The sequence below is a fragment of the Sminthopsis crassicaudata genome, chromosome 4, assembly GCF_048593235.1.
Source record: "Sminthopsis crassicaudata isolate SCR6 chromosome 4, ASM4859323v1, whole genome shotgun sequence".
Taxonomy (NCBI): domain Eukaryota; kingdom Metazoa; phylum Chordata; class Mammalia; order Dasyuromorphia; family Dasyuridae; genus Sminthopsis; species Sminthopsis crassicaudata.
In genome coordinates this window covers 297822418-297849509 of record NC_133620.1, presented here as the reverse complement: position 1 = coordinate 297849509, position 27092 = coordinate 297822418, and the positions used below count along the sequence as shown (strand labels likewise).

Sequence of the window (27092 nt, the reverse complement as noted above, 5' to 3'; positions counted from 1 at the left end):
GTGTCTCTGAATCTTTTTCTTTCATAGCTTCTTAGTGTTCAATAATGTTCCATTATATTTATATGCTTGCCTTTGTTCAGAATTCCCTAACTGCATGTAGCTTGTTTATACATAGTTGTGTACATTTAATCTATCCATGAGACTGAGTTTCTTAAGAATAGAGACTATTTTGCCTTTCTACAGCCAGCACTTAGTACAGTACTTGGTAAATTGTAGGGTACGTTATAAGTGTTTATTAACTAATATAAAATCTATTTCCAGTTCTTTGCTACCACAAAAGGTTGTTTTGTTCTTTTGTTTTTTTAAATTTCCCTCTTTGATCACTTTGCAGAATATTCACTTTGGTGAATTTTGGACTGTCGTTCCAAATTGTTTCACAGACTGTTTTGGACCAACTGATAGCTCCAACAAGAACGAATTAATGTGCTTTTCCTTCCATAAGCCATGTAAAAAATGTTTTGTTGCTTTACTATCTTTGCTAAAGCAATGAGTGTTAAGACAGAACTCTCAAAGTTTTTAAAAATATGCATTTGTCTAATTATTAGGGCATTTTTTCATATAACTATTGATATCTAATGTTCTATCTTTTGAGAACTGCTTTTGTATGTCATTGATCTTTTTATTTATTGGGAAATAATTCTTGTTCTAATAACATTTGCATCAATCCTTTATACCTCTTGGATATAGGAAGTTTATCACCAAGATTTACTTTAAAAACTTTTTGTCACTTAAATGTTTGCTTTTTAATTCTCATAGGATTGAAAAAAATTTGCATCAACAAAATGTGAGAATTAAAAAGCAAACAGTTAAGTAGCAAAAAGCTCTGGTATTGAGCTTGCTAAGACTTTGGTGCCCACCTGATTCTCACAACTCTTTTCTGTGGCTCCACCTTATTCATCCAACTCTCACCTATGGTTCCAAGAAGTTGTAGCATGTCTAGCAGCTACACCCCAGTAACCCTCTTGGCAGATAAGCTAAACTAAGTTGAGGATAATCAACAGATTCCAAATCTATTTCTGAGTTAAGAGAGTATCTATCCAAGCTTTGGAGACTTCTCCAGTGAAATGGGAGGATGAGAACAATTTGTTTCAGTAACTTTGAAGGTGACTGACTCAAGTTTTGAGGAGCATTTAAACCTTGGACAGTGTAAGGTTATTCACTGCATTCTGGGTTATCAACTTGACTTTTGTCTTGCTTCTGGTAAAAATTCTGGAAAAGAGTGAATCTGTCAACTTAATGCAATTTGCCTCACTCCAATCTAATTGGCTCAAGAGTCAAGATATTGCCCTGTGATACTCTTCATGGTGCTGTGGTATAATGGATAGAAAATTGACTTTATAGGCAGGAAAACTTAGGTCCACGTTCTGCTTCACACATGACCATGAGGAAGTCATTTGAACTCTCTAAGAATAAAGCTACAGAGAAAGCATAAACCTGTAATGATAGAGAAAATCTGGGAGTTCTTTCTATCAATGAAATCACAAGTCCATTCTCTACCCTTATCTTGATTGGAATGAGGTGCTTACTTTTTAAAATGACGTTTATTTTTTTTTTTATTATTCTGTTTTGAGATTATTTCTAGCAATGCATCGTAATATAAGAATGTGTATGGTAGAGGGACTTGGTTTCTCTATATACCTTTACAATATCAAAGGATTGTAATTAGACCTTGGTAAGTAGACTAGGTAAATGTTTTACCTGAATGGATGTTCAGTCTCCACAAGTAGAATGGTGTCAAGGAGTAAAGGCCAGTGGTGCTGGGATTTGGTCTCCAGCTCTTTCATGCTGAGTGAAAACTGGGCAACTTATGTCTAGAGGTAAGGTATGGAAAAGGAACAAGTCATGCCTTGACCAATTGCTCAGAAATAGGCAATGGGGGTGTAGGAAGAGAATACCTGAAGGCAATTTTCTAGACATCTGCTCACTTCCTTTCCACTCTAAGTGATAAGGAGGAGGAGACAGAAAGAAGGTAATCTCAAGCAAGTCCCTGGAGCTTCTCATTGTGTCAGTGTGGTGGCCCTGCTGGGGAGGCAGGACTAAAAGAAAACATTCATGACATATAGGTATGAGACTTCTATGAAGTCTACAAGCATGGCCTTTCTCATCATTTAATTCTGGTTTATATTTTATATCATCCTTACTCTTCCACTAAAGTATCTATATGTGTTAAATTTGGAAAGTATTATTAGTCCCTCATATAATTTCTCTGCCCTTTCATCTTCAATAAATATTGGCTCATAAAGCTACAAAATATAGTACTCTCAGTCTCTGAAACATGAAACAATCAAATAATCCATGAAATTATGCTTCTTGTTGCCATTTTGAATTTTTTATTTTGCCATGAATATCCCATTATGAATGTCCTCTCTCCATAGCAGCTCTCATTATTAAATGCAATACTGTGCACATGGTCTGACCTGGGAAGGGAATGACCTGGTAATTCTCTGGGACAGAGACGACAAATATAAATACCAAAATTTTCCAAAGCTCCTCAACTAGATTAAAATATAACTGAGTGAAACAAAGCTGGCAAATGAAAGCCACCTTACTTAAACAGGAACTGGATACATGCTTTCCTGGAATGGCTGCAATGATGGGGAGAACTGTGAATCTGGTATAGATTTGCAATCAAAACTAATTTAGTCAACAAGCTTAAAACATGCCTCCCAAAAGAAGTAAATGACAGGCTCGTGACAATGAGATTGTCACTTTCAGAAAAAGTACCTCACCACCATCAACTATCCACAATGATGAAATCTAATGAGGTCAAAGAAAAATTTTATGAAGATCCGCATTATCAATGTACTCAAAGAAGAAAAACTTATAATTCTGTATGATTTAAAAATCAGAGTAGGAATAGACTATTGGACATGGCAGGGAGTCCTTGGAAGGAATGGAGTTGGAAACAGTAACAACAGTCACTTACTACTAAAAGTGCTAATGTGCTTATCACTTGTGCTGGACTGTCAAAGCACACTTCTCCCTAAATGGAGCAGGGCTGCCAGAGTCACACTTACCTGTCCTCAGTGCCCCACTAGTAACACAGAGATGAGCCAATTAGGAGATGCAAACAATCTGTCTTTATTCAGACACTATCTCAGCAGGGGTAGCAGGAAGCAAGAGAGCGAGTTCCTCTCTTCCCAGATTACCTGTGCCCAGCCCACTCAGCACTGCCATAAGTGGAAACCAAAGAAGGGAGGCATGTGGAATGATGCATGTAGAGTAATGTTGCACCCTAGAAGATCTAGCAAGAGGACACACCCCTCGCCACCTCAAGGAACCTATAAATTAAATAAGACTCTTTCAAAGTACAACCTCCCACCTAAGAAGCCATACCTCCTAGGCCCACCCTGCCCAAGCTGACGTGGCAAAGAGGCTACATGACATATCTCAGTGAGAGGAATTCCCCTATCTACCCCCTTTTTTATATTAAGACCTAATGTTCTCATGTTTATGAATGAGAAACTCTTCCTTAAGCACCTCTATAGAATTTCTAAGAACATGTATAAAGCATCCTAACAAAGTACGCAAAAGCAGAAGAAGCAATAATACAAAAAGGGCAATATAGAGCCCATGGATACAATAGAGAGGATGGGAAAGAAAGTGTGTTTGATCCATTCACTAAGCTGGTATACTATGCCATCTGATTCATATTGGTGTCAAGTATCTGAAATGTTATTTGCCATGTCTATTAGTGTTCGTATCGCCCTTAGGTCATTCATAAAGTTCGTGGCCTGTATGGCAACAATGATATGAGTGTCATTGCACCAAGAGGAAAGAAATGAGGGCATGTCAGTTTATATTGGTAGGAGGTCACAAGCATCATTGTGAACAAGGGATGTCACGCAAACCTGGGAGTAACATCCATCACATGGTATTCCTTGTTTCAATTCAAGCCACAGCAGTCTATTCCCAATGTCTTGTGTCATAGACACGAACTTGTGGATTTGAGCCTCTATCTGCTGATCACTATCAGCCTGGGCCTGCAAGGTGTGGGCAAACTTATCTGCCAAGTCTTGGCACCTATGAGGCAAGCAGTGCAGTCTCCTTATACAAGTCTTGAATCTTGAACTCCTCGAAGATGTTCATGGCATTGTTTCGGGCATTTCCTGTGTTGTCTCCTTCAGCCCCTGTTTTAATGGGGGCACTTTCCTTGTTCTTCTTGGAATCCAACGGCTTTCCCCATCAGGACCTGCAAGACACAAATATCCCGGCCATCTCCAAAGTACTAAGGATGGACTTTGCCAATGTCCTTCCTCATCCTTCCAAAGGATGTTGTATGTTCTCTGGCTCTTGAAGCACTGTTTTCACGGGGCCTAATTTTCTGTCCTGTCTATAAGATTGTGCCAAATGTATCATTCCTGGAAAGAGGCTGGTATCCCTATCCAGGCACAAAAATTGTAAGTATATAAGGCCTTATTAACATCCACCTGTGTGGGCCATCAGGGATTCTGTCTATTTCCTCCCCCTTTCTGTTTAATAAGGGTGGCCTTCAAAGTACGATGGATCCGTTCCAGTAGGGCCTGACCCTGTGGATTATAGGGAATCCCTGTAACATGTTTAATGGCAAAAGTGGTGAAGAAGGTGGTCATTTGCTTAGCAGTATAAACTGGACCACTGTTGGTCTTTATGGTACTAGAACTCTGTGAGAGGAGAAGCAACTATGCAAATGTTTAATGACTGAAGGAGTGTTCTCATGGGAGGCCACCATTGCCCAAAGGAATTTAGAAAAAGTATCAATACAAACATGGATGGCCATACAGTCCACGTGTCACATCCATTTGCTATAAATCATTGGGGAATATACCCTGGGGATTAACTCCTTTGCTAGGTGGAGGAGAGAAGAACACATGAATGCACTGCTTCACTATCTGTTGGGCTTGTTCCCAGGTGAGGCTATAAAGGTGATGTAGAGAATTAGCAGGTTAGTGGAGAAATTCATGGGCACGTTCTGGGGGTGTTTACTGTGAGAAGGAAACATTATAAAGCGTGATCCACCACTTCACTACTAGCAAATATGCCTCCTGAACTGCACTGGTGAGAGTATATACATGCAGGACATAAATGGGATGTTTCCTAGTCTATAAAATCAGCTGCAACTAAACAAAAGGATTAGCAACCTCAAAGCCTCTGAGCACTCGGACAGCATATAACCTGTCTAATATGATGTTAATGGGCTCCAGGTATCTCTTACAGGCCTGGAAGATAGTGAAAAGCTCATTTTTCTGTGTGGATTTCACAAAATTAGGAGATGGCATGCCAGGCTGCAGGGCTCCCATAGGTTCAATAGTGGCATTAACAGCTGTAAGGTCCACTAGCATTTTAAATTTCCCAGATTTTTTCTTTATGATAAATACAGAGCTATTCCATGGGCTAGATGTTGGTTCTATATGTCCAGCCTTCAACTGTTATACAATTTCATGTAAGGCTTGGGCTTTTTCCACTGGAAGGGGTCATTGGGGTATCCAAACTGGGGTGTCAGACTCCCACAATAATGGTATGGGCATATTATGAAAGGTGGTGCCCAAATACCCAATGACACCAATTAAAAATCCTGTGGAGGTGGTATTTAAGCCAAGGCCTCACAAACCTTCAATATATCTCTACCCCATAGATTGTACCTGAGACCTGAGACCACCAGGGTCAGAATATCATGTTTGTCAGCCAGGACTCGTCTTTTGCTGCAATCCATGCCTGCTGTGCTCCTCCCACCCTGGGATTCTTAACTTCCCACCCTGTTTGACCATGTTATCTGCTCAAACCTGCCAAGAAGGGGGACAGAAGAACTGTGAGATAATAGACCTATCAGCTCCAGTGTCAAGTAACCCTTTAAGTGCTTTTCTTTTTGTATATATATATTGGCCCAAGGCTTATCATACTTTATATGCTGCATCCAATTGATATAAAATCTGACCAGTCTAAGAGAGGGAGTGCCTATGTTATTAGCTCACCCTTATCTAAAAATGCTGGCATGTCATGTGGATTAGTCATCACAACCTGAGGCTGTTCTGTAACGGTGTGGACTATAAGGGTGTATAGAATGTCAAGCCCATCACAAGCGCTGGTCTTAGTTTTGGGCCTAGCCCAATTACTGGTACTAAGGTTGTATGTCTGGGGTTGATTTGGAAACTCCCTCCACTTTGAAGGGGAAACCTGAACCACCAGGTAGAACCTGGAGGTACTCTTGCTGTAATCCTGCCTGCATCACTGGAGAACACCTTTCCTCCATCTGTTAAGCTTGTTGTGGGCCCTCGAGGAGCCCCTCACCCCATTTCCCAACTTATTTATGTGGCATTCCTTTGCATAATATCCTGGTTTATTGCAAGTATAGCCTATCACTTTTGGGCAAGTTCCCCTGCCTGCTTGAGGGCACTGGGCCCTGAAGTGATCAGCCTTCCCACATTTATAATATATCTTGATTTCCCTAGCCTTCATTCCTTCCATGACTCCTTTAGATATAGCAGCTACGAGGTATCAATTAGGAATGCACTAGAGTCAATATTCTCACATCTCTTTATCATCTCTTCTAGGCCAGCCTCCCCATCAAAAGTAAGCATGGCCTTCTGGCAGTTAAGAGTTAGCATTCTCCCTGTGCCAATTTCTGTATAAGGAGGCTGGAGGCTTCCCCTTTCCCCACGGATCTCTCAAAAGCCACCAATAATCGGGGAAAGGTTCATCTGGGCCCTGTTTCATCTTTGTCATTGAGGAACTCTGCTTTCCAGAAGCTTGAATTTTGCTAAATGCTCTTTGGGCACACTGGGACACAGCCACATACACTGCTGCATCATTGCATTTGATCCTCATTTCTTTCATACCTTCCAGCTCCTACTATTTTGTGGAAATCATCTTGAGGGGTGAGGCTCTGCATGTCTCTTACAAAGTTTTTTGCCAAGTCTGCACAGAGTCATCCATTATAGAGACTCCCCAGATTTAAGGCAGACTTTAGCTTGCCGGAGTTAGTATCTTGCTGGAGGCTATGAGAGCCTCCTTAACATATGGAAAGTCAATCCCGTAGGTATTAACTGCCCCTTTCTTTTCCTTAAATTCTTAAGGGACCCCATCCTTCCCTGTGGGCCATCAAACACGGGACAAGTCAAATTTTTGCTTCCCGTCCCTGTCCCCTTCATTCGCGCCTTCTGTAACATACCTCCCAAATCTGTCTGTGAGTCTCTAAAACCTCCACAAGGGGGTGCATAGGGAGCAGAAGGGAAACCTTCCTCCTCAGGGAAGGCAGGGAATGGGGAAGTAGGCCACTCCTTGAAGGCGGAGGCAATCTTCCCTCTATTCCCTTTCTCCTCTCTCCTCCTCCTGTGGCCCTGCCTTTTTTCTCAGAGTCATTCCTCCCTCTGTTCACTTCCTCCTTCCTCATCTTATCCCTGCCTCCTCCTGTTTCGTCAGATCCACTTCCTGCTCCTTCCCCACGGCCTCTTCCTGTGTTGTCACATCCACTTCCCGCTCCTTCATGTTTGCTTCCTGATTTTTCCCAGGCTAACCTGCTCCACTTTATGGGAGCAGCAGGTCTGGGTGGAATGCCGGTTTACGACCCTCAGTTGTTTTATCACTCTCCATTTGAACTTCATTATTTGCTTTAAAGGATTGCAGCTTGCACCTCTTAAAAGTGCTTCTTGGTAAATTAGGGGCTGCCAGTGTTTCCTCATCATAGGAAGCCATCTGATTACAGACTACCTCCCACTTATTTAAATCTAGCCCTTTAAACTGCACCACCAGGCAGCAAAGTTGCATAGTGTCCACAAATGCTTGGGCTGTTTTAAAATCAATTTCCAATCCGGCTAACTTTACTATTCTATAAACTTAACAAAAGCCTGTTCCATCTTCCTTCCCAGACCAACTATCAGTCTCGGGATCTTGTCTCGTTCTGCATGGTTGAACCAGCTGCTCACGGGGTCTCTGGCCTCTATCCTCAGCCCCGTGCTAGGGCTGCCACTTGGGCTGGACTGTCCAAGCATACTTCTCCCTTCGTGGAGCAGGCCGCCAGAGTCTTACTTACCTGCCCTCAGGGCCCCGCTGGTTACACAGAGATGAGCCAATCGGGAGGTACAAACAGTCTGCCTTTATTCAGACATCACCTCAGCAAGGGTAGCAGGAAGCTGGAGAGCGAGCTCCTCAGAGCTGTCGGTGCTTCCTCTCTTCCCATATTATCTGTGCCAACCCACTCAGCATAGCCATAGGTGGAAACCACGGAAGGGAGGCAAGAGGACACACCCCTAGACACCTCACGGAACCTATGAAGTTCCTATAACTCCTTCAAAGTACAACCTCCCACCTCAGAGGCCTTGCCCCTTTTTACCTCCTGGGCAGGGGGGCCCAAGCTGACATGGCATACAGGTTATGTGGCATATCTCAGAGAGAGGAATTCCCCTAATAATCATTAATTTTAATTCCATTTACTTAAGTGCAATAAAACTTCACAACAAACACTGGAGTTTAATAGACTATGGCATTATATGGGATATGAGACTGACAAAGGTTAAAGTGTGCAGAGTACTGGACTTTTTATAGACTTATCTTCTACAAGCTAATCATTTGCATTCAACAAAAGTGGTGGTCCCAACACAAGATGTTTTTTCTTTTCTCATAGATACTTTTCCTTCCATTTGTAAAGTGCTAATGATGATGCTATTGACAATGACAGGGACTTATCTGTCTTACTCTTTTCCTTGGATACAGATTAATTACATAATTACCATTTCATTGTTGCTTATAGACTATATAATTCAAAAAGAAATTAGCAAAGTCCTAAGAGAGAGGAGACTCCTTTATCCAGCTTTCTATCATTGACATACTAATTCTATGGCCCAGAAGAGTGGTCTCCAGAATTTGGTTATCACTGACCAACAGATTATCTTACAGTCAGCAATGAACCAAAGAGTGGTCTATTCACTATTGTCTCAGAATTTGATCTGTGAGACTATCCTGAGGCCAGAAGCTATCTGACTGAGAAGTGGTTTATTCAGACAGATTGGGCATCAGAGTTTCCTGAGGCAGACTCCAAAGCCAAAGGATTTAGGATTACTGACATTGTTACAATAGAAGCCCCTAAAATCAGGGGACCACAAAATCATATTACATCAGCTGTGTACAGGAGATTATATGATGATCAATTCTGATGGACGTTGCTCTTTTCAACAATGAGGTGATGCAGGTCAGTTTCAATGAACTTGTGATGGAGAGAGCCATCTGCACCCAAAGAAGAGGATTGTATGGACTGAATGTGGTTCATAACATAGTACTTTCACTTTTTTGTTGTTGTTTGCTTGCATTTTCTTTTCTTTTCACTTTTTTTCCTTTTTGATCTGATTTTTCCTGTGCAGCATAACTGGAAATAAGAATTGCACATGTTTAACATATATTGGATTAGTTTTTGAATAAAAGAGAAGGTGGGAGGAAAGGAGGGAGAAAAAAATTTGGACAAAGTTTTGCTAGAGTGAATGTTGAAAACTGAATATATTTTGAAAATAAAAAGCTTTTAAAAATGTATCACAAAAAAGAAAAAGAAAATAAAAATGTATCATAAGTGCTCTCACAATGAATGCAATTATATTCTTATAGAGGGATTTGCCCAAATTGGAAGTCTTTTCAGGAAAAGAAACACTTCCTTTTAGGGAGGTGCTTTAGGAATTGTGGACCACTTCTGTGATGGATTCTACCTGCAGTTTCAGCAGGTTCTGATTTGAAAAAGGAATTGATGGAAAATCCTTAAAGAGAAATAAATGAGCTGGTGCAATGTCTATGCAGCCTGATATAATAGCAAGAATATCTATAAAATCTAGAAAGTCATTTTGATGAGAGTAAAACTCTGCTTTATCTGAGTCAGCCCTGTAAAATTATGTAAAATCTCCAACAAAATGTCTCCTTTGATCTACAAACCCAAATGGTCTTGCATCCTCTCAGAGCAAGATAAGCTTTCTTGGAGGAAGTCATGACCCCTGGCAAGATTTCACATCCACTGGGGACTCCCCTTAGACTCATGCATAAAATGGGTTTTCAGAAAATGACTCTTCATAGATCACTTCTCTCTTGAGAATGATATGCCCTCCAAAAGAATTCCTCTTGGTGTCAATAAAGCTTTTTACCATAGCCTTTGGGTTTAGCTGAAGCCCGAGCCAGCGCCTTGGAGAACACTGAATCTCACCCATTCCTGCCTAATCTTTTCTACGGTACCCTCAGCCCTCATCAATTTCAGTGATGGAGAGGCGGGACTTCACAGAAAGTGCAGACTAAATTTAGCTACTGTAATATTCAGTGCAACCACATTTGTGATTTGGGTAGATAACCAAATTATAGAGATTACTGTGCAAAAGAGCAGTAGTACCTGAGGAGGAGGATATTGTCATCATGTTGTGGTGAGAAAAAATATGGCATACAAACTAAATATGCAGGTAGCCCTTACTATTTTTGAGACATACATGATACCGCTATATTTCTACCTGTCAATAAGCATAGAACTCAGAAGAAATTTTACTTTGGCTCCCATTACTTGAAGGCTAGATTTGTTATATTAACCCTCCTCCATGGTTTTGATGCAGGGTTAACTCCCTTTAAGATTCCTTTTCTTATCTCCAACTTCCTTTAGAACTGACCTTTGATTTACAAGATCTGGTCAAAACCACCCTTTTGTATTCCAAGGGGAGAGATCCCTATCTGAGTTAATTTGGGCTGTACCCCACCGGATCTGAGGTGGCTTGGGTTTTCAGCCCCCATTCTAATGATCTGCTCAGGTAGCCCAACCCCAACCAGGTGGGTTCTGGCCCTCCAGGAATCAACCTGGAACTCCAATTGATGAGTAGTAAATTGAGGTCTAAACAGAGATGGACCAGTTCCTTTTCTCTCTCTCCTTCCTTCCCCAAAGTAACCAATGGCGGGTTCGGCAGCAAAGGAATTTGCTACTTAATGCTGTATGGAAACATAGTCTTTATTGATTAGAATAGAAACACCGGAGAGCCAGTGGGTAAAATGGCTGCATAGTACAAGGCCATTTGCAAAGAGAAGATTCCCGTTCTCTCTTTTATGCAGTGATGTAAGGAGGTTCCTGAGAGTGATGTAAATTAAGATAAGGATTCTCTTGTTATCTTTTGAGTAGAGACAGAAGTCTCTTCCCAAAAAGGAATTTCCTGATGCCATTTGGTCTATCTGAGCAGATTAGAATGGGGGCTGTAAAACCCTGGCCACCTCAGATAGCCCAAACTAGTTTGACCACATCTTGTATCAAAGGTCCAAGTCCCAAAGGAAGTTGGAGATCAAACAAAGAATACCAAGGGGCTACGGCCCTCAACACAATCTAGGCTCCTTCAAGCAAATAAAAGAGCCAAGCTGGAATCATCTCTTGGCAGAGAGTTGAAACATGCAAGCAACATGCTTTGCATCACAGACTCTCTGTCCGCCACTTCTGGTATATTTCTTCCTTTATCTAATACCTTTTACTAACCAGACTTAACCTTACTTCCAAACCCTACAATAAACCTCTTTTCATCAATCTAGGTTTTCGGGCCTGTAAATTCTTTTATAAGGAACTCTTCACCGCTACTAGACCTCATTTAACTTTGTATCCTTGTGCCGAATTCAAAGGGGTTGCAGGGGAGCTCCATTTGACTCCCTATACCCCAAACCTGCCACTAGACCTCAATTAATCCTAATTTTATTTAGGTATAGACGTCATCATTTGGTTATACCTCATCAGTTTTCTCATATCCTTACAGGGAAATAAGGATATTTAATCTCTGCCACTGATTTAAACTGGTGTTAATGTGTTTTTCCAATTTAGTGAGTCCCTAGCATCCTCGTTCTATTTAACTACTTAATGATCAGATTAGCATTTACAAAGGAATATTTACTTTAAAAATGTAACAAGAGCAAACATACAAAAGTCCCTTCCTCTAACACCTAGAAATGTAAGACTTCCTCTTATCACATCTTAGTTTTAGGAACAGAGAGGGTTTATAGTTCATAATTTAATCCAGTTGAGATATAGCCCAGTGCCACCAAGTTCCAAGTCCAATCCCCTCATAGACTTCATCTTGGAACTCTGATATATAAAGATATGTATCTTCTGAGCTGGGCACAATATCTAGCCTCGAATGTTGTTTCAAAGGTGATTATGGCTTTAATTCCTGGGTCCAGCTTCTCCAGCACCTGTCTCAACTAAAATTCTACCTTCTACAAGAAGCCTTTTTTAATCCCTCATAATGCTAGTGCTTGCTTTCTGTGGATTTTTTTTTTAATTTAGCCTACATTGTTTGTAGGTGTCTACCCTATTAGATTGTAAACTCCTTGAGAATAGGAAGTATTTTAGCCTTTGTATTTAGCATTTGTATAATGAAACAATATCAATACTAAACATATATGCACCAAGCAGTATAGCATCTAAATTCCTAAAGGAGAAGTTAAGAGAACTGCAAGAAAAAATAGACAGCAAAACTATAATAGTGGGAGATGTCAACCTTGCACTCTCCGAACTAGATAAATCAAACCACAAAATAAATAAGAAAGAAGTTAAAGAGGGAGAAAACTGTTGAGGGCGGTAGCCCCTTGATATTCCTTGTTTGATCTCCAACTCCATTTGGGACTTGGACTTTGATGTGGTCAAACTAGTTTGGGCTATCTGAGATGGCCAGGGTTTTACAGCCCCCATTCTAATCTGCTCAAACAGACCAAATGTCACAGCAAGGGAAGAGACTTCTGTCTCTACTCAAAAGATAACAAGAAAATCCTTTTCATCACTCTCAGGCTGAATGATTGTGCTCTGGTATAAAAGAGAGAACTCAAAAAAATCTTCTCTTTGCAAAAATGGCCTTGTACCATGCAACCATTTTGCCCACCGGCTCTCCGGTGTTTCCAATCTAATCAATAAAGACTATGTTTCCATACAGCATTAAGTAGCAAATTCCTTTGCTGCCGAACCCACCATTGGTTACTTTGGGGAAGGAAGGAGAGAGAGAAAAGGAACTGACCCATCTTTGTTTAGACCACAATTTACTCCTCATCATTTACTCCTCATCATTTGGTGGCTCGATCTTTCGAGGTAATTTTACTGAGGTAAACTGGAAATTCTCCCTTTTATAAGCGTGGGCAGATTAAAACCAAAATCCCGGGAAGAATAGTGGTTTTAAACTGTGGGGAGCTGAAAGAGCTCTGGGAATCGTTTGATCTGGGACACTAGATGCAAATGGATTCTGTTTTTGGGCAGATATTTCCTAAAAGGGAAATATTTGTGGGACCTGACAGAGAGGTCTGATCAGGTTGCGCTATAAAAGTGGAAATTTTCGGGCTTGTGTAGTGGTAAAAATGGGTCAACTCTTCTCTTCCATCCCTAAAGATTCACCTCTGGGATATCTCTTGAGAAACAGGAAAAATTAGGCCTCAAGGATTTCAAATTAAAAAGTCTTATTCACTTCTGCAACAAGTTGTAGCCCCTTTATCAAGAACTGGACAGGGGGGCGGAGCCAAGATGGCGGAAAAGAAACACACGACTCTGTGAACGTCCTCACTCCCTCACAACCAATTAGATAAATTAAGTCTCAAAATAAGCCCAGGACTGATAGATACCACAAGGACTGGAAGCAAGACTTACCAGCTGAAGAGAATCTGGAGTTTCAACAGAGAAGGTCAGTTCCCAGGGGAGGAATAAGAGAGACCAGCACAGACGGTGGGGTAGTGGCACACTGCGCTGGTTGCGCTGGGGAGGGCTCTGGGATCAGAGAGGCCACTGAGGTAAAGGAATCTGGCACAGGCTATTAGCTCTTCTCTGCTAATTATTTAGCAGTTCAGAAGAGAAAGCCAAAATATTTTAAAACTCAGATTAGATTTCCCCCGGACCCTGGAAGTGACTCAGCAGATCTCGGCACCAGGGGGTGTGGCCTCAGCTACCACCTGAGAATAGTTAAGAGATTGACAAGTGGGTGGATACGGCCCAAGGCAACACACACTGCCTAGTTTAGCTGGAGGGAGTGGAACTCAGCTCCAGGAAGTCCCAGAGAAGCGGAACCTTTGAACTAGGGACCGCGGTTTCTGGCAGACACTTCCAGTTTGAGCACAGGGGCTTTTCACGTCACCTGCTGCAGACATCCACGCCCCACCCGGACACATAGGCTGGGCTTTGTGCTGCCTTTACTGTTCAACGCCCTCGGGCACAGCAGGGCTAATCACCTCTGAGGCACTTCCAGGGAGGGGGTGGGGAACTCTCTCCCAGAGCTCTATCTTAGCTCAGGCGCAGGAGCCGCTGCATCCATCCGGTCTGGGAGGAAGCTGGTAAAGAAGTAAATAAATAATTTCCTACCCCAGGGACAGACCCCAAAAGATTTTTTTAAATATGAGCAAAAAAGCCAGAAAAACTATAGATTCCTTCTATACAGAGAAAGAGCGGGTATCCAACCCCGAGGAAGTTAACAGCAGAGAGACAGCAGATAACAACCTAAAGGGGAACGATTCCTGCTCCCCATTACATAACTCTCTCCTAGAAGAAACTCTTAAAAAATTAAGAGAGTTTGAAGAAAAATGGGGAAAGGAAAGGGAAGCTATGATAGAGAATAACAACGTCCTGAAATTGGAGTTGGAAAAAATAAAGAATTCACAGGAGATGCAGGGAAACAAAATTAGTGAATTAGAAAAGGTTAAAAAAACACAGGAAAGTAGGATTTCTGAATTGGAAAAGATAAAAAAGTCTCAAGAAAATAGAATTTCTGAATTGGAAAAAGAAAATAATTCTCAAAAAAAAAATTAGGGAAATGGGAAAAAAATTCAATAGAGCAAAATAATTCATTTAAAAACGAAATTGGGCATTTACAAAAAGAACTAAAAACTGTGAAAGAAGAAAATAACTCCTTAAAAGTCAGGATGGAACAAATAGAAATGAATGATTCACAGAGAACCCAAGAATCAGTCAAACAAAACAAAAAAAAAATGAGAAGCTGGAGAACAACGTCAAATACTTACTGGGAAAATCTATAGACCTGGAAAATAGATCTAGGAGAGATAATCTGCGGATCATTGGACTTCCAGAAAACTATGACCAAAAAAAGAGCCTAGATTCTATTTTACAGGAAATTATCAAAGAGAACTGTCCAGAGATAATAGAAACAGAGGGGAAAGTAGATGTGGAAAGAATTCATCGAACTCCTTCTGAAATAGACCCTAAAAAAAGAACACCACGGAATATTGTGGCTAAGCTGCAGAATTACCACACAAAGGAGAAAATCCTGCAAGCAGCTAGAAAAAAACAATTTAAATACCAAGGTGCCACAATAAGGGTCACCCAAGATCTGGCTGCCTCCACATTAAAAGACAGAAGGGCCTGGAACCTGATATTCCGTAAGGCAAAAGATCAAGGACTGCAACCAAGAATGATCTACCCAGCTAAGTTTAGCATCTTTTTCCATGGAAGAAGATGGTCATTCAATGAAACAGAGGAATTCTATATGTTTCTAAGAAAAAAACCAGACTTAAACAAAAAATTTGATCTACATCCACAAGACTGAAGAGAAACAGAAAAAGGTACACAGAACCCTTGAGAACTGTAACTCTGTTGTGGGTATATAAAAAGTACTCAAGGATAATTTGATTTTACTGATATAAAAGAAAAAAAGGGGGGTGTAGTAAAGGGAAGGAGGTCGGTTCAGAAAAAGGGGAAGGAATGATAAAAAGAGGGAAACTACATCCCAGGAAGAGGCATAGAAAATACACCATATCTGAGGGAACTTAATGAGGGGGAGAATCATTGTGTGAATCTTACTCTCATCAGGAGAGGCTCAAAGAGTAAATAATTAACATATTTGTTTTTAAGAGAATTTTCTCTCACCTCATTAAAAGGGGGGAGAGGAAAAGGGAAAAGGAAAAGGAGAATAAGTGAAGGGACTTGGAGGGAGGGGGGAGGGATCCTAAAAAAAAAAAAAAAAAGAGGGAGGGTTGCGCATCACAAGGGGGGTCTGTAAATTAAATATCGGGGAGGGGGATCAGGGGGGTCAAGGGAAAAAAGCATAATCTGGGGATAATACGATGGCAGGAAATACAGAATTAGTAATTTTAACTGTAAATGTAAATGGGATGAACGATCCCATCAAACGGAGACGGATAGCAGATTGGATCAAAAAGCAGAACCCTACAATATGTTGTCTACAGGAAACACACTTAAAGCAGGGAGATACATACAGAGTAAAGGTAAAAGGTTGGAACAGAGCCTATTATGCGTCAGGTAAAGCCAAAAAAGCAGGGGTAGCTATCCTTATCTCAGATCAAGCAAAAGCAGAAGTAGATCTCGTTAAAAAAGATAAGGAAGGAAACTATATCCTGCTGAAAGGTAGCATAAATAATGAAGCCATATCAATACTAAACATATATGCACCAAGTGGTAGAGCATCTAACTTTCTAAAGGAAAAGTTAAGAGAACTGCAAGAAGAAATAGACAGTAAAACTATAATAGTGGGAGATCTCAACCTTGCACTCTCAGATTTAGACAAATCAAACCACAAAACAAACAAGAAAGAAATTTAAAAAGTAAATAGAACATTAGAAAAAACTAGGTATGATAGACCTTTGGAGAAAACTGAATGGCAATAGAAACGAATATACTTTCTTCTCAGCAGTTCATGGCTCCTATACAAAAATAGACCATATATTAGGACATAAAGATCTCAAAATTAAATGTAGGAAGGCAAAAATAATAAATGCCTTCTTCTCAGATCACAATGCAATAAAAGCTACATTCAGTAAAAAGTTAGGGGTAAATAGACCAAAAAGTAATTGGAAACTGAATAATCTCATCTTAAAGAATGACTGGGTGAAAGAGCAAATTATAGAAACAATTAACAATTTCACCCAAGATAATGACAATGATGAGACATCATATCAAAATCTTTGGGATGCAGCTAAAGCAGTAATAAGGGGAAATTTTATATCTTTAGAGGCTTATTTGAAAGAAAATAGAGAAAGAGAAGATTAACGAATTGGGCTTACAACTTAAAAGGCTAGAAAAAGACCAAATTATAAACCCCCAACCAAAAATTAAACTTGAAATACAAAAATTAAAAGGAGAAATCAATAATATTGAAAGTAAAAAAAACTATTGAATTAATAAATAAAACCAAGAGTTGGTTTTATGAAAAAGCCAATAAAATAGATAAACCTTTGGTAAATTTGATCAAAAAAAAGAAAGAGGAAAATCAAATTGATAGTCTTACAAATGAAAAGGGGGATCTTTCCACCAATGAAGAGGAAATTAGAGAAATAATAAGGAGTTACTTTGCCCAACTTTATGCCAATAAATTTGATAACTTAAGTGAAATGGATGACTTCCTCCAAAAATATAGGCTCCCTAGATTAACAGAGGAGGAGATAAATTGCTTAAATAGTCCCATTTCAGAAAAAGAAATAGAACAAGCTATTAATCAACTCCCCAGGAAAAAATCCCCAGGGCCAGATGGATTCACATGTGAATTCTACCAAACATTTAAAGAACAATTAGCCCCAATGTTATATAAATTATTTGAAAAAATAGGGGATGAAGGAGTCCTACCAAACTCCTTTTATGACACAGACATGGTACTGATACCTAAACCTGGTAGATCGAAAACTGAGAAAGAAAATTATAGACCAATCTCCTTAATGAATATTGATGCTAAAATCTTAAATAAGATATTAGCAAAAAGACTTCAGAAAATCATCTCCAGGATAATACACTATGATCAAGTAGGATTTATTCCAGGAATGCAGGGCTGGTTTAATATTAGGAAAACTATTAATATAATTGACCATATTAATAATCAAATTAATAAGAACCATATGATCATCTCAATAGATGCAGAAAAAGCATTTGACAAAATCCAACATCCATTCCTACTAAAAACTCTTGAGAGTATAGGAATAAATGGACTATTCCTTAGAATAATCAGGAGCATATATTTAAGACCTTCAGTAAGCATAATATGCAATAGAAATAAACTGCAACCTTTCCCAGTAAGATCAGGAGTGAAACAAGGTTGCCCACTATCACCATTACTATTCAGTATAGTACTAGAAACGCTAGCCTCGGCAATAAGAGCCGAGAAAGAGATTCAAGGAATTAGAGTAGGAAATGAGGAAATTAAACTATCACTTTTTGCAGATGACATGATGGTATACTTAGAGAACCCCAAAGACTCTGCTAAAAAGCTACTAGAAATAATTCAAAATTTCAGCAAAGTGGCAGGATACAAAATAAATCCACATAAATCCTCGGCATTTTTATATATCACTAACAAAATGCAACAGCAAGAGATACAAAGAGAAATTCCATTCAAAACAAATGTTGAGAGTATAAAGTATTTGGGAATCCATCTACCAAAGAAAAGTCAGGAATTATATGAGAAAAATTACAAAACACTTGCCACAAAAATAAAATCAGATTTAAATAATTGGAAAGACATTCAGTGCTCTTGGATAGGCCGAGCGAATATAATAAAGATGACAATACTCCCCAAACTAATCTATTTATTTAGTGCTATACCAATCAGACTCCCAAGAAACTATTTCAATGACCTAGAAAAAATAACAACAAAATTCATATGGAAGAATAAAAGGTCGAGAATTGCAAGGGAACTAATGAAAAAAAACTCAGAGGAAGGTGGTCTAAGTGTACCTGATCTAAAGCTATATTATATAGCAGCAGTCACCAAAACCATTTGGTATTGGCTAAGAAATAGACCGGTAGATCAGTGGAACAGATTAGATACAAAGGACAAAAAAGGGTACATCTATAGCAACCTAATCTTTGACAAACCCAAAGATACCAACATTTGGGATAAAAATTCATTATTCGGAAAAAACTGTTGGGAAAACTGGAAATTAGTATGGCAGAAATTAGATATGGATCCACACTTAACACCATATACCAAGATAGGATCAAAATGGGTCCATGATTTAGGCATAAAGAGGGAGATAATAAATAGATTAGAGGAACAGAGGATAATCTACCTCTCAGACTTGTGGAGGAGGAAGGAATTTATGACCAGAGGAGAACTAGAGATCATTATTGATCACAAAATAGAAGATTTTGATTACATCAAACTAAAAAGTTTCTGTACAAACAATACTAATGCAAACAAGATTAGAAGGGAAGTAACACATTGGGAAAATATTTTTAAAAACAAAGGTTCTGACAAAGGTCTCATTTCCAAAATATATAGAGAACTGACCCTAATTTATAAGAAACCGATCCATTCTCCAATTGATAAATGGTCAAAGGATATGAACAGACAATTCTCAGAGGAAGAAATTGAAACTATATCCACTCACATGAAAGAGTGTTCCAAATCACTACTGATCAGAGAAATGCAAATTAAGACCACTCTGAGATACCACTACACACCTGTCAGATTGGCTAAGATGACAGGAACAAATAACGATGAATGTTGGAGGGGCTGTGGGAAAACTGGGACACTGATACATTGCTGGTGGAGTTGCGAAAGAATCCAGCCATTCTGGAGAGCAATCTGGAATTATGCCCAAAAAGTTATCAAACTGTGCATACCCTTTGACCCAGCAGTGCTACTACTGGGATTATATCCCAAAGAAATACTAAAGAGCGGAAAGAGACATATATGTGCCAAAATGTTTGTGGCAGCTCTTTTTGTTGTAGCTAGAAACTGGAAGATGAATGGATGTCCATCAGTTGGAGAATGGTTGGGTAAGTTGTGGTATATGAAGGTTATGGAATATTATTGCACTGTAAGAAATGACCAGCAGGAGGAATACAGAGAGGCCTGGAGAGACTTAAATCAACTGATGCTGAGTGAAATGAGCAGAACCAGAAGATCACTGTACACTTCAACAACAATACTGTATGAGGATGTATTCTGATGGAAGTGGAAATCTTCAACATAAAGAAAAACCAACTCACTTCCAGTTGATCAATGATGGACAGAGGTAGCTACACCCAGAGAAGAAACACTGGGAAGTGAATGTAAATTGTTAGCACTAATATCTGTCTGCCCAGGTTACATGTACCTTCGGAATCTAAAGTTTATTGTGCAACAAGAAAATGGTATTTACACACATGTATTGTACCTAGACTATATTGTAACACATGTAAAATGTATGGGATTGCCTGTCATCGGGGGGAGGGAATAGAGGGAGGGGGGGATAATTTGGAAAAATGAATACAAGGGATAATATTATAAAAAAATATATATATAATAAAAAATTAAAAAAAAAAAAAAAAAAAGAACTGGACAGTGAGGCCTGGCCTGTTAACGGATGTATTATTTTCTCTACTATTAGGGAATTAGATCTATATTGCAGAAGACACGGTAAATGGTCAGAAGTTGCATATGTGCAAGCTTTCTGGGCCCTCTACAGGGATCCCAAATCACAGTTAACTTGCAGGATGTTTCTGCCTAAGTTTACTGAGGTGGAACTAGGGAGAGACGCTGATCTCCAGCAGAACTTAATCCCAGAGCTGGACTCCGGGAATACTCTGATGCTTTGCCCTTCTCTGCTGAGAAGCAGCGACCCTTCCTCCTCACCCTGCTCCCTCCAGTCTCCTAATCAGGTTTCCCTGCCCCATAGCCTCCACCCTCCTACCTCTCCCAAGCGGCCTGACTCTACTACAGCTTCAGCCCAGGACTCTGATTTAGCTATCTGATTTAGCCTTGCCTCTGAGAGAAATGGCCAGCTCTTTGGGGGAAAAGCTTAGAATGCAAAGGTCCCTCCTTCTTGGGATTTTTCCCGCATAATGGAATTTATTGGGGCATTTACAGCCGTTCCTTTTCAGAGCAATCTGTCCTGGGGAGATGTTATCTCTTCTTATCCCACAATACAGGAGATAAGAATGATTCGGGAGCTAATGCCAAGGTTTGGGGCTAACATGACTGGGAGGTACCAGATGGGGGTCCTTGCTATTATTCCCTTCGCAGATTCCGGGGGAACTCTGGAGAGAGGAGTGGGGACATAGAAGAGGGGAGTGGGAACAGAGAGGAGAGGAGTGGTGATACAGAGATGAGGGATCATCTCCTAACCCATCCCATTGAAGGAATGGAGTTGGAGATCAAACAAGGAATACCGCCCTCAAGAATTTCCATGCATTTTTTCAATCAGTCTTCCCCAGATATAAGACTAAATTGGCAGAAATTGGCTTTAGAATCCCAATATTCCACGACTCAATTATCAGAAGTCGCCTTTGGGGCATATAGGGATTGGGAGGAGCACGGGAGGGTCGGAGTAAAGGGCAGACAGCAGGCACAGATTCTGGCTACCGCTATCTTCCAAGGGTCCCAAAGTTTGTGCTTCAGATTCCGTCAGCCACTGGGCGAGGAATTTCCCGCAGGCTCTAGCCCTTACCCTGAGTACGAACGGGAAGGACACTGGAAGAGCAACTGCCCAGAGAAGGAAAGGACCATGGACTCCAGCCTCGCCCCCCAGGCCTCTCCAGACTTGAGGTGGCGTGCCCCTGGACCAGGCCCACCTTCTTCAATCAGCAAAGCCAAGCTGCCCCGGGGTAAATTTGGACTTAGCAGGTACGCCAATCTTGATTTTTTCATACGGGAAGCCTCTGTTGTTCTACTCCTCCATTCAGATCCTACTCACCCACTTCCCCCAAGGTACTGGAATTGAAGGGAAAAATTGTTTGGAAACCCCTCCCTGCCTTGCCAGCTTGAGGACCTCCCGTTTCCAACTATCCCTTCCTATTTTAGCCTATTGATAGGTAGGAATTTGATAAAGGAAAACTAGGATCTCAGTTCTCTCTGATTAAAATCTCCAAATAATCACCACACCCTCTCACATTCTCTGTGAAATCTGGGAGGAAATAGGAGTTTTAAGAACAAGGATTAAGAAATTTGGAAATTGGTTATTTGTAATTTTAAATTTTAACCTGTTGTACTAATGTAAGTGAATGGAACTTGGCTATTTTAAAGTGACTAAAAGTTGTTTTTTTTTTTTTCCCCTTGAAGCAGTCTTTAGAGCCTGCTTGAGTAAAGGCCATAAACCCTTATCTGATCTAAACTCTAGCAGTAGAAAAAAACCATTTGATTATGGGAAATATAATTGGCTGTTGTCTTTGCATACTAGATTGTTTATTCTGAGTATAAGATCTTGGAATTTGTTTGAATATTGATGCATTTACTGCTAAAAGAGAGATTTGCTAATTGCAGTTAGGCAAACCCTCAGAAATGAAAAAATTTGTTTGGTTTGATTCGGTTTATAAGCTATACAGTGTGAATTTTACAGGTTTTGAAGGAAGAAGGATTGAGCAATTAAAGATTTGCAAGGTATTAGAAGGTATTGTGTGGTACAGAAATGGTGAGGGGTCACCATTTAATGAAAAAGCTGGAGAGAGCTCTAGAGAAAAGCAAAGTTTATAGTACATTCCCGAGAGAAGGGCGTCCCACCCTTCGAGCAGACAAAGAGGAAGCGCCTCCTGTGGGCAGGACAGCCCCTTTAATTCCTAATGCAAAACGCCCCCTCCCACCACTGACCCTCATCCTCATTGGTTGAGAGTCTTACATTCTAAACGCGAGATCTGCCCATGAAATTGAACTTGACCAATAAGTACATAGTTGCCCATATTTGGCTGAAATAGGGAGATGATATCATGGGAGGGGAACGCAATTATGCCCTTGACTCGATGTTCACAGTCCTTCAGGCCTACTCAAACTCTGAAGTAGATGAAGCCTTACTCGATTTTCACAACTGTCTTGAAAGATCTCACCTTGTTGAGGGCGGTAGCCCCTTGGTATTCTTTGTTTGATCTCCAACTTCCTTTGGGACTTGGACCTTTGATACAAGATCTGGTCAAACTAGTTTGGGCTATCTGAGCTGGCTGGGGTTTTACAGCCCCCATTCTAATCTGCTCAGATAGACCAAATGGCATCAGGAAATTCCTTTTTGGGAAGAGACTTCTGTCTGTCCCCAAAAGATAACAAGAGAGTCCTTATCTTAATTTACATCACTCTCAGGAACCTCCCTACATCACTGCATAAAAGAGAGAACGGGAATCTTCTCTTTGCAAATGGCCTTGTACCATGCAGCCATTTTGCCCACTGGCTCTCCGGTGTTTCCATTCTAATCAATAAAGACTATGTTTCCATACAGCATTAAGTAGCAAATTCCTTTGCTGCCAAACCAGCCATTGGTTACTTTGGGGAAGGAAGGAGAGAGAGAAAAGGAACAGATCCATCTTTGTTTAGACCACAATTTACTACCCATCATTTACTACTCATCAACCTCATCTCATTCAGTATGTTACAAGAAGAAAAGTTTTTAATGGAAGGATGAAAGGAAAAAAGTGTTTTTGAATAGGAGAAGGATGAGCACATGGAATAGTTTTCTCCCCTCCACCCCAGGTGTTTCCTGCCGGTTTTTTGTTTGTTTTTTTTTTTGGTCAAGTTGCTGCTGTAGCAACAAAAGAGTGATTTAAAGAGACTGGATCAAGTTTAGATTAATTGATTGAATATTTGTTTCTTGAGATAAAATGGGTTTTAATGTTTGTGCAATATGGTCATAAATGTGATCCATATTAAAAGTTTAATTGCTATTTAAGAGCTTCTTGAATTCTTATATGTGGTATTTGGACATTTTGTATAAGTTTAAAATATAAGTTTAAAGATTATATTGGGTCATTCTGAGATTATTTAAAGAGCCTCTAAAGTAATAGGTTTTTTTTCTGGGTTTTTTGAAAGTGTTTCTGCAAAAGGACAATATGCAATTTGTGATATTTTACTATGTATTGGGTATTTTAAAAGCAAAATGCTCACTTATGAAACATCTATTTGAATATGACAATTGTTTAAGTTGTGAAATTATTGAGACAAATTCCTTATTGTTATCAATATAAGGTTATGATAAATATTTAGAATTTATCAGAAATCTGATGAATGGAATTTATTATTGGAAATAAAAATTTTCTTGAACTTAAAGTTAATTAGTTAATGCTTTGGGGGGAGTTATAAAGCTCCACCCTTTTATATGCAATCATTGTATCCTAAATGCTTGGGCAAATAAGCATTTAGTCTGGTCATCTGTCTGCTACTGTTAGAAAACACTAATGTTTTGTTTTAAAGTTTTTAATCATTTTTTTCACATAGGAAGCTGCTGGCCAATCTATTTTGGCCTCTTCACATTTTTGCAGCAGTCCTGTGGACCACGTCTTTCTATTATAGACTGTTCTAACCTTTATTTGTTAGATTTATGTTTTGCTCTAGATTTGGGGTCACATTACAGATATTGACCTGCTTCTGGGACCTAAAGCATTTTACCAACAGCCCACAGAAGGGATCTGAGATATTTCCCCATTTCCAGGTATCACCATCTCTACTCTGGATGACACCCCACTTTTAATCTGTTCCTGAGATCTGTTTTCTCTAGGCTTCAAGTTTTGGATTCTCATCTGGATTTCAGACTGGGAAAAATTGACGGGACACCCCCTACATGCCCTGTTGCCATCCCCCACACCTCACGCCTCACCTCCTGGCATGAACCCCAAATCTCTATGACCCATGTCAGCTCGAAGCAGTTAAAGAGGAGTTCATCGCCCCTATTCCCACATGTATGTGGAGGTGACTTGCTTGAGGGGGGAACAAGACTAGGGGACCCTGCTACTCTGAAGATCCTTGGAGAAAATCTTTCTCAAATAAGAGACCCTGCCCCAAAATTTTTTTCTTAAAAGAATTTAAGAGTTAACTGCTTGAGGGGGGGTTATGTTGGGGGCGGTAGCCCCTTGATATTCCTTGTTTGATCTTCAACTTCCTTTGGGACTTGGACCTTTGATACAAGATCTGGTCAAACTAGTTTGGGCTATCTGAGCTGGCTGGGGTTTTACAGCCCCCATTCTAATCTACTCAGACCAAATGCCAGCAGGAAATTCCTTTTTGGGAAGAGACTTCTGTCTGTCCCCAAAAGATAACAAGAGAATCCTTATCTTATTTACATCACTCTCAGGAACCTCCTTACATCACTGCATCTGAATGATTGTGCTCTTGTATAAAACAGAGTCCTCAAAAATCTATTCTTTGCAAAATTGGCCTTGTACCATGCAGCCATTTTGCCCACCGGCTTTCTGGTGTTTCCATTCTAATCAATAAAGACTATGTTTCCATACAGCATTAAGTAGCAAATTCATTTGCTGCCAACCCCGCCCTTGGTTACTTTGGGGAAGGAAGGAGAGAGAGAAAAGGAACTGACCCATCTCTGTTTAGACCCTCAGTTTACTCCTCATCATCTATGATTTGCTGTTTCATCCATTTATTCTTTCGGATGAGATTATTTAGTTTCCAATTACTTTTTGGTCTATTTTCCCCTGGCTTTTTAATTGAATGTAATTTTTATTGCAACATGATCTGAAAAGAATGCATTTATTATTTCTGCCTTTCTGCATTTGAATTTGATGTCTTCATGTCCTAATATGGTCACTTTTTGTATAAGTTCCATGAACTGCCTAGAAGAAACTTTACTCCTTTCTGACTCCAATTAGTTTTGATGAGGTAATAGGGAACCTCAAAATGATGAACCAAATCATGAGATAAATACCTAATAATGAAGTATATACCTCAATAGGAATAAGTGAGGTCTAGTGGCAGGATTCGGGGTATAGGGAGTCACATGGAGCTCCCCTGCAATCCCCTTAGGATTCGGCGCAAGGATACAAAATTAAATCAGGTCTAGTGGCGGTGAGAGTCCCCTGTAAATGAATTTACAGCCCGAAAACCTAGATGGGTAAAAGATGTTTATTGCAGGTTTGGAAGCAAGGTTAAGGTCTGGTTAGTAAAAGGCATTAGATAGAGGAAGATATATGCTGAAAGCAGCGAGGACAGAGAATCTCTGATGCAAGCATCTTGGCTGGCATCTTTCAAATCTCTGACCCAAGATGATTATAGCTTTGCTCTTTTTATCTGCTTGAAGAAGTAATGGGCGGAGCTCAGGTTAATTCCTTGAAGGCCAGATTTTTGGCAGGCTTTATCCAAGCCAGCTCAGATCCAGTGGGGGCTGGGTACAAGCCCAAACTAGTTTGGCCAGATCTTGTATCAAAGGTTCAAGTCCCAAAGGAAGTTGGAGATCAAACAAGGAATATCAAGGGACTACTGCCCCCAACAATAGACACAATTAACAATTTTACCCAAGAGAATAACAATAATGAAATGACATACCAAAATGTGTGGGATGCAGCCATCCCACCAGAAGTGGTAATAAGAGAAAATTTTATATCTCTAGAGGCTTATTTGCATAACATAAAAAGGAGAAAATCAATGAATTAGGCTTGCAACTAAAAAAGCTAGAAAAAAAGTAAATTAAAAACCCCCAAACACTAAACTTGAAATTCTAAAAATAAAAGGAGAGATTAATAAAATTGAAAGTAAAAAAACTATTGAATTAATAAATAAAACTAAGAGTTGGTTCTATGAAAAAAACCAACAAAATAGATAAACCTTTGGTAAATTTGATTAGAAAAAGGAAAGAGGAAAATCAATTTGTTGGTCGAAAAAATGAAAAGGGAGAACTTTCAACCAATAAAAGGAAATTAGGGCAATAATTAGGAGTTACTTTGCCCAACTTTATGGCAATAAATTTGATAGCTTAAATGAAATGGGTGAATAACTTCAAAAATATAGGTTGCCCAGATTAACAGAAGAAGTAAATTGGTTAAATAGTCCATTTTAGAAAAAGAAATAGAACAAGCTATTAATTAACTCCCTAAGAAAAAATCCTCAGGACCAGACATGTGAATTCTATCAAACATTTAAAAAAAATTAACTCCAATGCTATAGAAAATATTTGAAAAAATAGGGATTGAAGGAGTCCTACCAAATTCCTTTTATGACACAGACATGGTACTGATACTTAAACCAGGTAATATGAAAACAGAGAAAGAAAATTATAGGTCAATCTCCCTAATGAACATTGATGCAAAAATCTTAAATAAAATATTAGCAAAAAGATTACAGAAAATCATCCCCAGGATAATACACTGTGACCAAGTAGGATTTATATCAGGAATGCAGGGCTGGTTCAATATTGGGAAGACAGTTAACATAACTGACTATATCAATAATCAAATTTACAAAAACCATATGATATCTCAATAGATACAGAAAAAGCATATGATAAAATCCAAC

The 27092-nt window shown here is 39.6% G+C and overlaps 1 protein-coding gene and 1 long non-coding RNA gene across 7 annotated transcripts in view; one reads left to right on the top strand and one right to left on the bottom strand.

Moving 5' to 3' along the window:
• LOC141566823 (uncharacterized) overlaps positions 1–13845 on the bottom strand; it is an 82794-nt gene extending 68949 nt beyond the window's left edge. For 2 of the 6 annotated variants that reach the window (XM_074311922.1, XM_074311921.1), the window contains exons 1-3: positions 8009–8174; positions 3852–4192; positions 1699–1811 (exon numbers count right to left, since the gene is read on the bottom strand). The gene's annotated coding sequence lies outside the window, so the exon portion shown is untranslated. The other 4 variants (XM_074311928.1, XM_074311923.1, XR_012489393.1 and 1 more) reach the window with 4 other exon arrangements.
• Positions 13846–21327: 7482 nt separating this feature from the next.
• The window catches only part of LOC141541294 (uncharacterized), a 29806-nt gene continuing 24041 nt past the window's right edge, over positions 21328–27092 (top strand). The window contains exon 1 of the long non-coding RNA XR_012481729.1: positions 21328–21500. This is a non-coding gene — a long non-coding RNA (uncharacterized LOC141541294). The remainder of the gene's footprint in view (positions 21501–27092) is intronic.